Source organism: Apium graveolens, chromosome 10, assembly GCF_009905375.1.
Source record: "Apium graveolens cultivar Ventura chromosome 10, ASM990537v1, whole genome shotgun sequence".
NCBI classification, from domain to species: domain Eukaryota; kingdom Viridiplantae; phylum Streptophyta; class Magnoliopsida; order Apiales; family Apiaceae; genus Apium; species Apium graveolens.
In genome coordinates, this window is record NC_133656.1 from 8,691,462 (window position 1) to 8,706,747 (window position 15,286).

The 15,286-nt window shown below is 37.9% G+C and overlaps 1 pseudogene; it reads left to right on the plus strand.

The window, feature by feature from the left end:
- Positions 1 to 13,695, plus strand: part of LOC141690400 (uncharacterized) — a 110,136-nt pseudogene extending 96,441 nt beyond the window's left edge.
- Positions 13,696 to 15,286: the final 1,591 nt, after the last annotated feature.

The following is a 15,286-nucleotide window of genomic DNA, read 5'->3' on the forward strand; positions in this document are numbered from 1 at the left end:
CATTATGAATTCCTAGTAATGCCGTTTGGATTGACCAATGCTCCGGCCGCATTTATGGATCTGATGAATCGGGTATTTAAGAAGTATTTGGACAAATTTGTCGTGGTATTCATTGATGACATCCTTATTTATTCTAAGTCGGAAGAAGAACATAAGCAGCACCTCTGAATAGCATTGGAGATACTCCGACAAGAGAAGTTGTATGCCAAGTTTACCAAATGTGAGTTTTGGTTAAAGGAAGTTCAATTTTTGGGGCATGTTATTGGAAATGAGGGAGTTAAAGTGGATCCGGCAAAGATTGAGGCAGTTATGAGTTGGGAGAGGCCAAAGACACCTACGGAAGTGCGAAGTTTTCTAGGATTGGCCGGATACTATAGAAGATTCGTCAAGGATTTCTCGAAGATCACCACGCCATTGACCAAGTTAACCAGAAAGAATCAAAAGTTTGAATGGAGTGCAGAATGTGAAGATAGCTTTCAAGAATTAAAGCAGAAGTTGGTAACAGCTCCGGTGTTGGTACTTCCAGATGATCAAGGGAATTTTGTAATATTCAGCGACGCTTCACATAAGAGTTTGGGTTGTGTGTTGATGCAACACAGTAAAGTGATCGCATATGCGTCAAGACAGTTGAAGCCGCATGAGTTAAAGTACCCGACGCATGACTTGAAACTAGCCGCCATAGTGTTCGCACTCAAGATCTGGAGACATTACCTCTATGGAGAGAAGTGTGAAATCTACACAGATCACAAGAGTTTAAAGTACATTTTTACTCAGAAAGAGCTCAATATGAGGCAGAGGAGATGGCTGGAACTGATCAAGGACTATGACTGCTCGATAAATTACCATCCTGGAAAGGCGAACGTAGTGGCCGATGCTCTGAGTAGGAAGGAGAGATTGAATATGATGATAACATCAAAAGAGTTAACTGGAGAAATCGAAAAATTGGAATTGGAACTTTGTGCTTCTGGAAAAGTTGAGGAAGTTTATCGTGCAATGACCTTTCAGCCAACACTAGTGGAAAAGATAAAGAAGTGTCAAGAGGAAGTAATGGAAAAAGAGAAGAAACAGTTATCTGGAGAGGAGATTAATACTCAAAGGGATGAGCAAGGGATACTAAGGTTTTCATCCAGAATATGGATTCCCCATGTACCTAAATTCAAGAATGAGATCCTCCATGAAGCCTACAATTCGAAATTTTCAATCCATTTGGGAAGCACCAAGATGTATCGAGACTTAAAGAAGAACTTTTGGTGGCCAAATATGAAGCGAGACGTGGCAGAATGGGTTGCAAAGTGCTATACTTGTCAGAAAGTAAAGGCAGAACATCAACGACCAAGCGGATTAATTCAGCCCCTGAAGATTCCAGAATGGAAATGGGAAAATATCGTTATGGACTTTATAGTAGGATTACCATGAACGAAATCCGGACATGACGCAATATGGGTTATAGTTGATCGTCTTACGAAGTCGGCGCATTTCCTTCCAATAAATGAGAAGTCGTCATTGGACAAGTTGGTTCATTTGTATGTGCGCGAAATCGTACTAAGGCATGGAGTACCCGTATCAATAGTTTCAGACAGAGATCCCCGATTTAACTTGAGATTCTAGAAGCAATTTCAGGAATGTCTTGGCACGAGGTTAAATATGAGCACGGCGTACCACCCGCAAACTGATGGCCAGAGTGAAAGAACAATTCAAACAATTGAAGACATGTTGCGCAATTGTGCAATCAATTTTGCAGGAAGTTGGGACGACCATTTGCCATTGATTGAATTCTCTTACAACAACAGCTATCATTCCAGTATCGGCATGCCACCATACGAAGCTTTGTACGGGCGAAAATGTAGATCACCAACAAGTTGGGATGAAGTAGGAGAAGGAAGAATTCTCGGCTCGGATTTGGTACAACAGTTACATGACTCGGTCAAGTTAATTCAGAAAAGGTTGCTTGCTGCTCAAGATAGACAGAGGAAGTATGCGGATCCAGCGCGTAAGGGCGTTCAATTCCAAATTGGCGAAGCTGTGTTGCTGAAGGTGTCACCTAGAAAAGGGTTGATAAGATTTGGCAAGAAAGGGAAGTTAGCACCTAGATACATAGGTCCTTTTGAGATTTTGAGTCAAGTGGGAAAGGTGGCCTACGAGTTGGCCTTACCACCTCAGTATCGGCATGTGCATAATGTGTTCCATGTGTCGTTACTTAAGAAGTACAATCCTGACGCTAGCCATGTGATAGAATATGAACCTGTAGAAATTCAGGCAGACCTGTCATTTGTGGAGCAACCGGTTAAAATACTCGACTGGCAAGTAAAGAGTCTTAGAAATAAATCAGTAAAGTTAGTAAAAGTACTTTGGAGGAACCCTAAGGTCGAAGAGTCGACTTGGGAGTTAGAGTCTGATATGCGTTCCCGGCATCCTCATCTTTTCTCTTAGATTCTGGGGACAGAATCCCTTAAGGGGGAGAGGATGTTACGACCGGCAATTTATGTAATATTATTTGTGGATTGGGTATAATATTAAAGTCAAATAAAAAAAATATATTCAATGATTGTACGCTAGTGTGAGTGAAAATTTCTGCATTATAAATTTGCTTTGTGTAGTATATGATTTTTCAAAGCAAGAGTTTATTTAATTTATTTATTTTTGATTTATAAGGAATATTCTAAGCTTTGGAATTTTTTTTTTTAAAAGGTATTTTGTTCACAAATTTTGAAAATGATTTTATAAAGTCTCTAAAAATCCAAGTTATTTTATGATATAAATTTTATAATTTTTGAACTTGTATTTTATTTTATAAAAATAAATCTTTATAAAATTTATTTGTTATAATTAGCAAATTACGTGGCTACCCTTGCATGCAAATACTCTTCCAATTCAACTTAGGGGCAAGGAAGACATTTCCAACCCCACTCACTTTCATTCTACTAACCAAATTACCCCTTTACCCTTGCATGCAAATCTACCTAACTATATTGGAAGGTTACTCTTGTAAAATCTCAAATCCACTCACTTTTGGCCAAATAAAAACCAAACTAACATGATTATTACACCACATTCACCCCACCATTTCCACACTCCTCCTTTCCTCCCCCTCCTCTCGGTTTTTCCCCCTCCCCTCTCGGCAATTCCCAAAAACCGAGCCCCCATCCCCTTCTTTCTTCATTTCTCACTCAAATAATCATCCTATTATCAAGTAATCCTACTCCCTACATGTTGTTCTTGTATATCTTAAGAGTGTAGAGTAGAAAAACTTATGTGTTGACCTTGCATGGTGGTGTTTTGTTAAAACTCCAAGTGAATATCCTTGATTCTTGTGAATTCAAGGCTTTCACCATGAGTTATAGTAGCAAAGGGTTGAGAATGGCTAGACATGAGTATGCTACACTCATGAAATTGTTGTTTTCACCCTAATCCATTCGGCCATGACTTGATAGGAGCCGAATGGATGGTGTTTTGGTTGTCATGTTCCACTTTGTGTGTTTTTGTGATGATAACATGAAAATCTTAGTGAAGTCTTGATAAAACTCTTTGCATGCTAAGTGATCATCTAGGTATACCTTATGCTAGGCTTGCATGTCAATGTTATGATAGAACATATGTAGAAAATGTGTTGTTTTGGTTTGAAAAACCCGAAGGCATGCATGCATGTGGATTTCTCTTAGAATGTTGTAAGATTTTGATCATTTGGAAAGATTTTGTTAGTGAGCCTTAATTTCAGTAGGAATAATGTGTTAATATTGATTTATGCTTCTTGTTGCATGGTAATAATTCGTGGTTATTTTTTTATAAAAATATATATCTTGTTGTTTCAAAAGCATGAAGATTTGTGATTTGTGAAGTGTAGTCTCTTTTGTTTTGCCATAATTGTACCTTAGGTAAGGTTGATCTCACCAAGGTTATTTTGAGAAAAAGGGAGTTAGTTCAGTAGAATACCATGTATAAGTCTTGGTTTAAGTATTTAGTTGTTGTTAGTTGGGTTTGTCAAGTCAAAACCTTGGAAAATGAGAGTTATAGTTTCTGCAGAAAAATCAGTATAGCACCCTGAGGTTTAGAGTGAGTTTTGACCATGTCATTGGTGTGCACTTTGAGGCCCAAGCTACCAGAAGTTAGTATTGGGAGTATATAATAGGTTTTAGAAGTTGGTTGGAGGTTTGCATGTCATTTGGTTAGGTGCACAAGTATAATCACAAAATCTGTCCAGCAGGGGACAGTTTTGTTGCAACTTGGAAATAGGGAGATTTGACCATGTCATGGGTAGGCCCTCATTAGGCCCAATTGGGCCTTAGTTAGAGGGTATGTCAGAGAAGTTTTTTCAACCATAGTTCATAGGATATGAGTTAGAACCATGTGTCACAAGTTAATTCAAGTCAGGGCATTTTCTGCCCAGAAAAACAGGGGAACCTTGGACTTTTAGCTTAGGCCCAAGAAGGCCCAAGCCAGGCCCTTAAGCCACATCAAGTTTGTGAGATGCCCTTAGGTCAGGAGAGTCTTGTGTAAAAGTTTTGAAGAAAAACTTGCAGTTTAAGAGTGTCTAATGTACTCAAGAAACCATAGTTGTCATTCTGAAATTTGCACCAGTGAGCACTATCACTTATCACATAGTTTTAGAACACTTAGAAGTGAGTATTAGGTCGACCACCATAGTTGTAAGATAGTATAAGGTTAGTAGAGCAAAAGGCACAAGTGAGGGTCAATAGGTTTTGGATAATTTAGGAAAGGCACATCGAGTTAGGAAGCTGAAATTAGAAGACCTTGTCTAGTTTAGCGACCAAGAAACTTAAGTTGAGAGTCGAGATCATCCAAGCCTAGTATTGCATTATGATATATATGGTGTTAGTTGGTGTTAATATATGATATGTGAATATGTGGCTATGTGTGTGCAATTATAATTTAAAAGTGAATATAAATTAAGTGCATATAGGCCTAAGTGCCATCCGTGTTTAATTTCGAGTTATAAATAGGTTAGGTTGGTGAGAATATATTATAATGAGGATTATTATTATTTATGTAGGATCTCGAGACGAGGGAAAACTTGCCATAAAAGTCGAGTGAAGCTCCAGTTGTTGCTCCTACCAGTCAGACCAGACCAGCCTATCTCAAGGCAAGTGATTCAACTTGACCTTCGTATTTACTACAAATAGTTCTTATATATTGATGCAATTATCCTGAGTCATTTGATATATTTAAATCAAGCGTATCTTTTATTTATCTTTGAGTTACATAGAGATGCCATGAACCCTCGAGTACGTATTGCAAGTAGTTCAAAAGTCTTTCATGATAGTTTAATGCCATGATAAAATGAAGAATTGATATATTACTTGATGGATCCTCTTCATTAACATGTTGATGTTTCCTAAGTATTAATATCTCATCCTGATACTTGAAACCCTATAGAACCTTACTTTGAATTCTGATAGTCAGATACTTACCAGCTTGATTCCTCATTGATTGATACCCTCTTTCTTATCCTAAAGCTTGACAATATTGATATGTCCTGAGTTAAAGATCATTCTTCATAGCTTAACACCCTTAGTGTTCATGAAGCTTACCTTCTTGATGATCCAGCACTTGAACTTGATGAGAAACCATTGCTTTGAGCCCAAATTGGCATTACCCTTCATATTATCCATTAGCCTCACTAAATCCTCTTGTCCAATCTTTGATATATGAAAACCATTCAAATACTTGAATAGAGAATAGTTTTGTGAATCATGGCTCTGATATTCAGTACCTTGTTTCCCGTGTTTCGAGTTGATCTATAATCCCTTGATAAAAATGTTTACAGTCAAAAGAGATTTTGTCATAAATCGGCATCAGTTTTTAAAATGATTAAAATGTGGGTTTTTAGTCCCAAAGGGGGATAAATGTTTTCTTGAATAATGGATCTGGACTGAGACGCGAGTCCTTTCCACACTTATATTAGGCTTAAAAGTTGCCTAGGGATTCCCAATAATGTTTTAGAACCCAGCGAGGTTCGGGATTACTTCGCGGCTGATCACCGACTGTAATCCGTAGCGTCATAAAATGATTTGATTAAGAAATGATTTTAAAATTGTTTTGATGCAAGCAAAATGATGCCATCTCACATAGTTTTTATCTCTCGTTACCTTTGGTTATATCTTTCCATTATCATTCTTAAAAGTATATCTCAATTTATGTTTTGTGTCGTACTGTTAGCACTTGTTGAGCATTTGGCTCACTTCTTGCTTTACCCTTATATTACAGCTAGCAGCTATGGTTAGATTCAAGCAGACTGCCCGTAAGACCTGTGATGCTGATGCTTATGTTCGAGCTCAGGTAGAATAAGTAATAATAGTTGTGTGAGGACTCGATATTTGTAATCAGATGTAATAGTTGGTAGTGTTGGGCTGTTCCAAACCCTAAACTGTAAGATCTTGGATTTTGGTTGTGTATTCTTCATTAAAAAGATGTAATAGCTATATTTATTTTGCTGTTTAAGTTGGGGGTGTGACAGGTTTTGGTATCAGAGCTACGGTTTAGAGTCCCTGGACAGCCCAAATAGGTTATAGGATTTGTGTGTAGGTTATAGATATTATGCGAGAGAGTAGGTTAAGTAAATTATTATTAATACTCCTCTTATTGGTTGTCAGCAAAGGGCGCATTCCTCGTCATCATCTGGGTCGGACGACACTATTGCTTTCTCCGTGTATGTTGAGTTGAGGCGCGAGTTCGACATGCTTCAGGGCAAGTACGACCGACTGATAGACCGACTGAAGAACGTAAATCCGGACAGCCGAAACTACGAAGGGAAGCCCAAGGAGCAGATGACTGCGAGACTTGAGACCTTGGTTCAGTACGTCAACACTAAGCTTGAGGAGATGCCAGCGCACCGGGACCGTTCCAGCCAGTATGTCATTCAGATGATGGCGGATGAGCTCTAGAGCATTGCGAAGACGCTTCGAGAGGAAAAGACTACCAAGCCCCGTTCAGATGGAGTGGAGCCTTAGTTCTTTCCATTTACCTTTCATGTTGTTGTACTATCAGACTCTATGGAATCCCCGGTTGTTTCCGTTTTTCCTTTAAATAAGCCTGTTATTCCTAGAATCAGACTATGTCCCAATCTTATGTACTGTGACCTTTAAAATTTCAATAATTATGTGCTATTGTTCCATTTGCTCTCAACTGTTATTTTATGTTTTTATCATCATATCTGCTTAATTTGGAAACTTGACCCCATATGAAAATGAGAATGCCATGCGATACCCTCGAATCATTTTATCATTCATATCTGTTTTGACACAACTCTTATTTCAGGATCATGCCTCCCAAAAAGAAGAACCCAACAACCACCTTCACCACAGACCCAAATATTCTTCGACTACTGGAAACCTTGCAACAGCAAACCAATGCTATAGCTCAACAACAACTAACTCTTCAACAACGAATTGAAAACCAAGATAACCGTGAGCCACACCAACCACCTGAACCACCAGTACCACCTAGACAAATTGTCACTTTCAAGGCTTTTCAGAATGTGAATCCACCTGTATTTCGTGATACCACTGATCCAGTGATAGCTAACACATGGATCAAGGAGATGGAAAGGGCTTTTGAGTTGGTACAGTTAGGAGACGATCAGAAGACGCCGTATGCTACTTACTTCTTGAAGGGAGAAGTCATCTATTGGTGGGAATCAGTAAAGGCTATGGAAGTCACTCAGCAGGTTTCTTGGGAGAGATTTAAAAAGTTATTTCTGGACAAGTATTACCCTAAGTACATGCAGAATCAGATGGAGCTAAAATTTCTGGAATTGAAGCAAGGGAATATTACTATATTGGAGTATGAGAAGAAGTTCACTGAGTTGTCAAGGTTTGTGACAAAGTATACAGCACTGAGGAGGAAAAAGCAAAGAAATTTCAGCAAGGATTGGAGCCTTGGATCAGAGATAGGGTGGCTATGATTGAGCTTGAAACTTATGCGGGAGTAGTACAGAAAGCTGCTCTGATTGAGAATAATTTGATGCAGTCAAGGAAAGAGAGGGATAACAAGAAGAGGAAGGTTCCATTTTATGGAGAAAAGTTTGAAGCTGGAAGTTCGCAAGATCGGAATGTAAAGAGGATTGGTTTCCAGAAGGGCGGAAATTTTCAAAAGAAGGGAAATTTGAGAAAAAGACAAGAATCAAAAGGGAACAACCAGGCAAGCCAAGGGCAAGTTGGAGAAACCAGGTTCCAGAGACCAGAATGCAAGCACTGTGGAAGAAGGCACCCCGGAGTATGCAATAAGCTGAGCATGACCTGTTGTAGGTGCAATCAGAAGGGACATTTGGCAAATGAGTGCAAGATGCCAAAGCCAGGAGTTACGTGCTACAAATGTGGGAAGACTGGACATATGGCTAGGGAGTGTAAGGCAACAGGACCAGTCAAAGTTCTGATGAACGTGGCGAGTACCAGTGCAAGCGTGCCAGCTGAGGTATTGGTATTACCTCCACCACCTGCACCAACCCCGCAAGCAACAGCAAGGACATTTGATCTAAAGATGAAAGATGTTGTTCAGAATTCTGAGGTGATAGCAGGTACACTTTTACTCAATAATGTCAAAGCTAAAGTATTGATTGATTCGGGAGCAACAAGATCTTTCATATCAGAATCTTTTGTTGATAAGCTCCAATGTGATAAAATGGTTATGAGTGAGGTAGTAAATGTGGTAATTGCAAACCAAGAGAAGATTCCTGTGAATCAATCTTGTCCAAAGTGTGAGATCGATATTTCAGGATATAAGTTTTCAGCCGACTTGATACTCTTCAAGTTGGGAGAGTTTGATATAATTTTAGGAATGGATTGGTTAGGAGAGAATAGCGCTCAGATAAATTGTAAGACCAAGAGAGTGTATTTAAAGACGAAGAGTGGAGAAAAGGTAGTATTTAAGGGGCAGAGGCAAGAGCAACTATTTCTTATAATCGTTCAGGCTAAGAAGTTGCTTAGAAAAGGTTGTGAGTCGTTCCTAGCATATGTAGTGGATTCAGAGAGAGGCAGCCTCAGCATGGAAGATATTCCTGTAGTTAGTGAGTTCCCCGATGTGTTTCCCGACGAACTACCAGGCTTACCACCAGATCGACAAATTGAGTTCGAGATCAACCTTGCTCCAGGCACGGAACCAGTTTCAAAGGCCCCATATAGGATGGCACCAGCATAAATGAAAGAGTTGGCGAGCCAGCTACAAGAATTATTGGATAAAGGAGTGATACGACCAAGTATGTCGCCATGGGGAGCACCTGTTCTGTTTGTAAAGAAGAAAGATGGGAGTATGCGTCTATGCATAGATTACCGGGAGCTGAATAAGGTGACGATCAAGAACCGTTACCCGCTACCAAGGATAGATGACCTTTTTGATCAGTTGAAGGGAGCAAAATGCTTTTCGAAGATTGATTTGAGATCGGGATACCATCAATTAAAGATCAAAGAAGAAGATATTCCTAAGACCGCATTCAGGACCAGATATGGGCATTATGAATTCCTAGTAATGCCGTTTGGATTGACCAACGCTCCGGCCGCATTTATGGATCTGATGAATCGGGTATTTAAGAAGTATTTGGACAAATTTGTCGTGGTATTCATTGATGACATCCTTATTTATTCTAAGTCGGAAGAAGAACATAAGCAGCACCTCTGGATAACATTGGAGATACTCCGACAAGAGAAGTTGTATGCCAAGTTTACCAAATGTGAGTTTTGGTTAAAGGAAGTTCAATTTTTGGGGCATGTTATTGGAAATGAGGGAGTTAAAGTGGATCCGGCAAAGATTGAGGCAGTTATGAGTTGGGAGAGGCCAAAGACACCTACGGAAGTGCGAAGTTTTCTAGGATTGGCCGGATACTCACTACTAGAAAAAGTAGAATAGACATCGCCTCTTAGACATCGGTTGCTTTTGGAGCCGATATAAAAGGTATTTTCTACATCGGTTTTAACCAACCGATGTCTTTTGCTGTTATAAACATCGGTGTTTTAGCCCAACCGATGTTAAACGTATATTTTAAAAAATTTAATCAGCGCACCTCTTCCTTTTTTCCCCCCTTAACCAAATAATTAATTTCCTCTTTGTTCCCCCTCTTTTTTACCTTAGAAAAATTCTCCCCCTCTTTTCACACAGATTTTGCCTTCGGAATTTTTTTAAACTCTCTCCGCTTTTTCAACTTTACACTTTAAAAATATCAAATATTTTCAAAATAAAAAATCTAAAAGATAAACCCTTTCAGTCTCTCATCTCTCTTTCTCTCTCACTGAAACTCACCCCTCTATGAAGAACCCTAAATATCACCTCTGCCTCTCGATTGTGCTCAACTAAAGATTCAGTCATTCCCCTGACTGCTTTTTTGTGTTTTTTGTACTCTCTCTTCTCTCTGCTCCCGACAGCTCCCAATAATTTACAAAGTACAAATGTTTCTTTTCAATCTTCTTCAACACCGCAATACTGGATTGGTATAAATCAGTTTGTGAGAATTGGATGTGTTTTTTAAATTTTAGGGTTTAAATTTGTGTTCTTGTTAAATTCTTTGATTTTGACTTTTAGGGTTTTTAATTGGGTACTTCTTCACTTGATGGGTCCGATTTCCTGAAGACGGATTGAGGTAATTCACTTATTTTCCGCTGATATTGTTATGATTTTTGTAGCATGTGTTAACATCTGTTTCTCACTGTAAGTACTTGTGTTTGGTTCCATAGGGAATTCAATGCAATTAGACCAACCAAAAGAACTCATACTTGAAGGAATTATGTGGATTCCTTAATTTTGTTTAGAAGTTCATACAACTAAAGATGAAACAATATGACATACTAGGATGTGGTTAACGACTTTGACATTGTAGTTACTTGCAATCAGGTTTTACACATACAATTTTTGTTAATTTCGCTCGTTTATTTTAATAGTCTTGCATTAGTTAGTGATGGAAATCCGTGGCTCGGATTTCGCCTTTATATGTCCTACTTACAAAAGTTAGAAGAGAAATTAAGTTTATGAATACTCTCTTATGTAGAAGCTATTCGTTACCCACTGTAAAGAATATAAATGTAGTACAACTGAAATTTTGTTGGCATAATTAAAGATGTTTCTTTGTTAAATATAATCGACAAAATTGTTAAAACATATATCAGGTTAACCGGAGTCTCAAGTGGCCAAGGTAGTTTGAGTGTAAAAGTTTTTACCGAAATTGATCACCATGCTTAATAGTCATTCCTTTACTTAGTATGCAGAATATTTTGTGCAGGATGGAAAGATGAATATAGGTATGAATTTGTGGAGTTTTAGTCTCCCGAATATTTCAGAAGGACAACAAATTTTTGTTTGGTGATCTTGAATGGAAAGGCTAATGTAGAGACATACCAAAAGTCTTTCCAAAACATGGATGTTTTTAGACTGTGGGGGATCCTATAGTTGTTGCGAATGTACCCAGGCAAGGTTCCTGATTTAGACCTTGTGTTTGACTGTGTTGACTGGCCAGGTGTCCGATCAAGGTTCTATTGTGGGCCTAATGCCACAGCCCCACCTCCATTGGTTCGCTATTGTGCTGATGATTCCACATTGGACATTGTTTTCCCGGACTGGTCTTTCTGGGGATGGTAAGGACTATGTTACCTTTTTCTCTTAGGTATTGATAACTCATTTTATTTTCCATCTGCACAAACAATGACTTATCAGAAAAAAACACCAGTTTTTTAGTGTTTGCCCATTTGCTAGTAAATTGATGCTTTAATCATAACGACTATATATATCTGTAAACTTTCCTCTTAATTTGAACTTACTCAGGCCTGAGATCAATATAAAGCCATGGGATTCTTTGTTGAAAGACCTAAAAGAAGGGAACACCAGGATTAGCTGGATGGACAGAGATCATTTTGCTTACTGGAAGGGGAATCCTGTTGTTACTAAAACCAGGATGGATCTCCTCAAATGCAATGTCTCTGAAAAGCAAGACTGGAATGCTCGTGTGTATGCACAGGTCAGAACTGTTGATTTGTAAAAAAAATTTGGGTTAACTAGAGGGGCAGATGTCTAGAATCTATGATCACCTTTTATTTTAGTAACGAAAAACCAGGATTCATTAGTTATAGATATGTTTTGTTTTAAATGTTATGATCGCTCTGAATTATCTTTCCACCGAAGATTCTAGAGATCCATTGTTCATAACCTAAATTGATTACATTACATATAGTTTTGTAGCTTGTAATGGAAAACGAATCCAAGCAAACAAGTTAAAAAAATTTCTTATAAACTTGCAAAATTGGGGTCGAGAATCACAACAAGGTTACAAGTAGTTAGACTTGGAAAGCCAGTGTATTCACAGGTTGGCATATCAATCTAAATATTAATCCTTATAGCGGTGTAACTCAACCAATATGTGATCTTAAGCATCAGCGTTACATGAACTTAAAAGTTTCCTGTTTCCTTCACTATTTTTGCTTTTGCTCATTCTTTCTATATATGCGCAAATATAAGATTTATATAGAAGGATCTTCTTGGTCTGTGAGTGACAAATATATTCTTGCTTGCGATTCCGTTACCTTAGTGGTGAAGCCACAATACTATGACTTCTACACAAGAGGTTTGATGCCTAGTGATCTATGCAGAGTGTGTTAGGACCTGATCAAGCCTGATCATGAGGCTAAAGATATCGAAACGGAGGAGAAATTGAGGTTCTCGAGGGGGTCATCGTCGAATATTAATGGGATGTCAGGAGTGTCAAATGCTGATCACTTACGGCACTATACTCCTCAGCATCACCATGCACCTGCTCGACGTCATTTTAGGCCCCTGACTCTGCCACATCGGTGTACGTTATATCAAAAATTTTCTATTCTACGCATCTATGATATCGTGCCAAATTCTCTAACTCGCATTTTATCTCCTTTTTAACTTGGATTTCATGGACTTGGGATTGGAAACTTCATATCTGTTCTGTAATTTTCATAGCTACCGGTCCCCTTCGTTTAGAATATGATCTTAGTTAGAAGAGGTACTGGTTTAGTTCCAGAGTTTAACTACCAGAAAGAAATGATAAATAGCCTGCCACTTTCGATCATAGAGTTTGACTATTTTACTTCTGTTATGTGGTATGTTACGTAATTGTAATATTATGTAATATTAATTGATTACAAGTCTCAAGCACGTATTGCAGGACCTAATACTCTGTAAGTTGTCAAATGTGACCTAGAATGTTAAATTAGTAAAATAAAACTTAAAGAACACAATTCTGGTTCTAATACTACAAGGAATATACAACAATCTGCCTAAAAGGCAATATAAATTGATCATTCACCTACTGTTAGGAATCTTTAGGTTCTATATTTTAGATTCCCGAGTGAATTTCATGTGAAAGCAGGATGAGATACATAATGCTGGTTGTCAGGTTGAGCCTCCATGAATGCACACGATATATCTTCCTTATTCTGATGACATACGACAAACTGATGAGGTGTGATAGTATATGGTCTTTTTGAAGGTTATTCCAAGTACAAACATGGATTTATTTATTTATTTTTATTTATTTTTGTAATGTTCTAGATTCATGTATATACAAGTAGCACAGCCCCTCGAGCAACTGATGATCATGTTATAAGAGCCACAGCTTTGATGAGACGCGTAGACCTAAAAGAGTTCTCAGTATGCCAGTTCTCCACTCCTGGTAACATTTTTGTTAAAGCCGTACCAAAACTTGTTCAAGGACTAAAAGTCTTGAAGATATGAATCCTTACATTTTCGTTGTTAGTTGTTGGTACCAAGTCAAATTCTTTGTATAGATAGTAGTAGAATAGATGGATGGATATTGTGTAGTACTTAATGTTTGGATTAGATGAATTTGTTGTACTAGATGTTTGAATATTGGTTATATTTATAGATAACTGGTATTATGCAATAATTGGTTTTAGTAATTCATTGGTTTGGGAAATTTTTGATATCTTTATTTTTAAAATTTGCATTAATAAAACAGGTACATACATCATTACGGTGGAAATGATGTATGTCAAAGCTTAATACATCAGTTTTAGTTGAACATTGACATCAGTAATACCAATTAAAACCGATGTTAAATACTACAACAACAAAAATCTTAAAACAAAAAATCGATGTTATTAGGCTTTATAGACATCAGTTTGTCACCAATAGATATCGGTTTGAAATGCAGAACCGATGTCAAAAGTTATGTTTACATCGGTTTATCTTGAAAACCGTTGTTACTGGTATTAATAACATCAGTTTAATGGGTAAATGGAAATATTTTGCTTATCTCACGTTGTTTAAATTGATAAAAATATCATATTATTATAATATATGAAGATTAGATATGCATTAGAAATTTAACATTTTTAAAAACTGATGTTATACGTCTTCTTTAACATCAGTTTAAAATTGATGTTAAATGGGGGGTCTTTAACATCACCCACGAAGACATCGGATTTTTTTGTTCATAGACATCGGTTTTTAGTCGATGTCTATTCTACTTTTTCTAGTAGTGACTATAGAAGATTCGTCAAGGATTTCTCGAAGATCGCCACGCCATTGACCAAGTTAACCAGAAAGAATCAAAAGTTTGAATGGAGTGCAGAATGTGAAGATAGCTTTCAAGAATTAAAGCAGAAGTTGGTAACAGCTCCAGTGTTGGTACTTCTAGATGATCAAGGGAATTTTGTAATATTCAGCGACGCTTCACATAAGAGTTTGGGTTGTGTGTTGATGCAACACAGTAAAGTGATCGCATATGCGTCAAGACAGTTGAAGCCGCATGAGTTAAAGTACCCGACGCATGACTTGGAACTAGCCGCCATAGTGTTCGCACTCAAGATCTGGAGACATTACCTCTATGGAGAGAAGTGTGAAATCTACACGGATCACAAGAGTTTAAAGTACATTTTTACTCAGAAAGAGCTCAATATGAGGCAGGGGAGATGGCTGGAACTGATCAAGGACTATGACTGCTCGATAAATTACCATCCTGGAAAGGCGAACGTAGTGGACGATGCTCTGAGTAGGAAGGAGAGATTGAATATGATGATAACATCAAAAGAGTTAACTGGAGAAATAGAAAAATTGGAATTGGAACTTTGTGCTTATGGAAAAGTTGAGGAAGTTTATCGTGCAATGACCTTTCAGCCAATACTAGTGGAAAAGATAAAGAAGTGTCAAGAGGAAGTAATGGAAAAAGAGAAGAAACAGTTATCTGGAGAGGAGATTAATACTCAAAGGGATGAGCAAGGGATACTAAGGTTTTCATCCAGAATATGGATTCCCCATGTACCTAAATTCAAGAATGAGATCCTCCATGAAGCCTACAATTCGA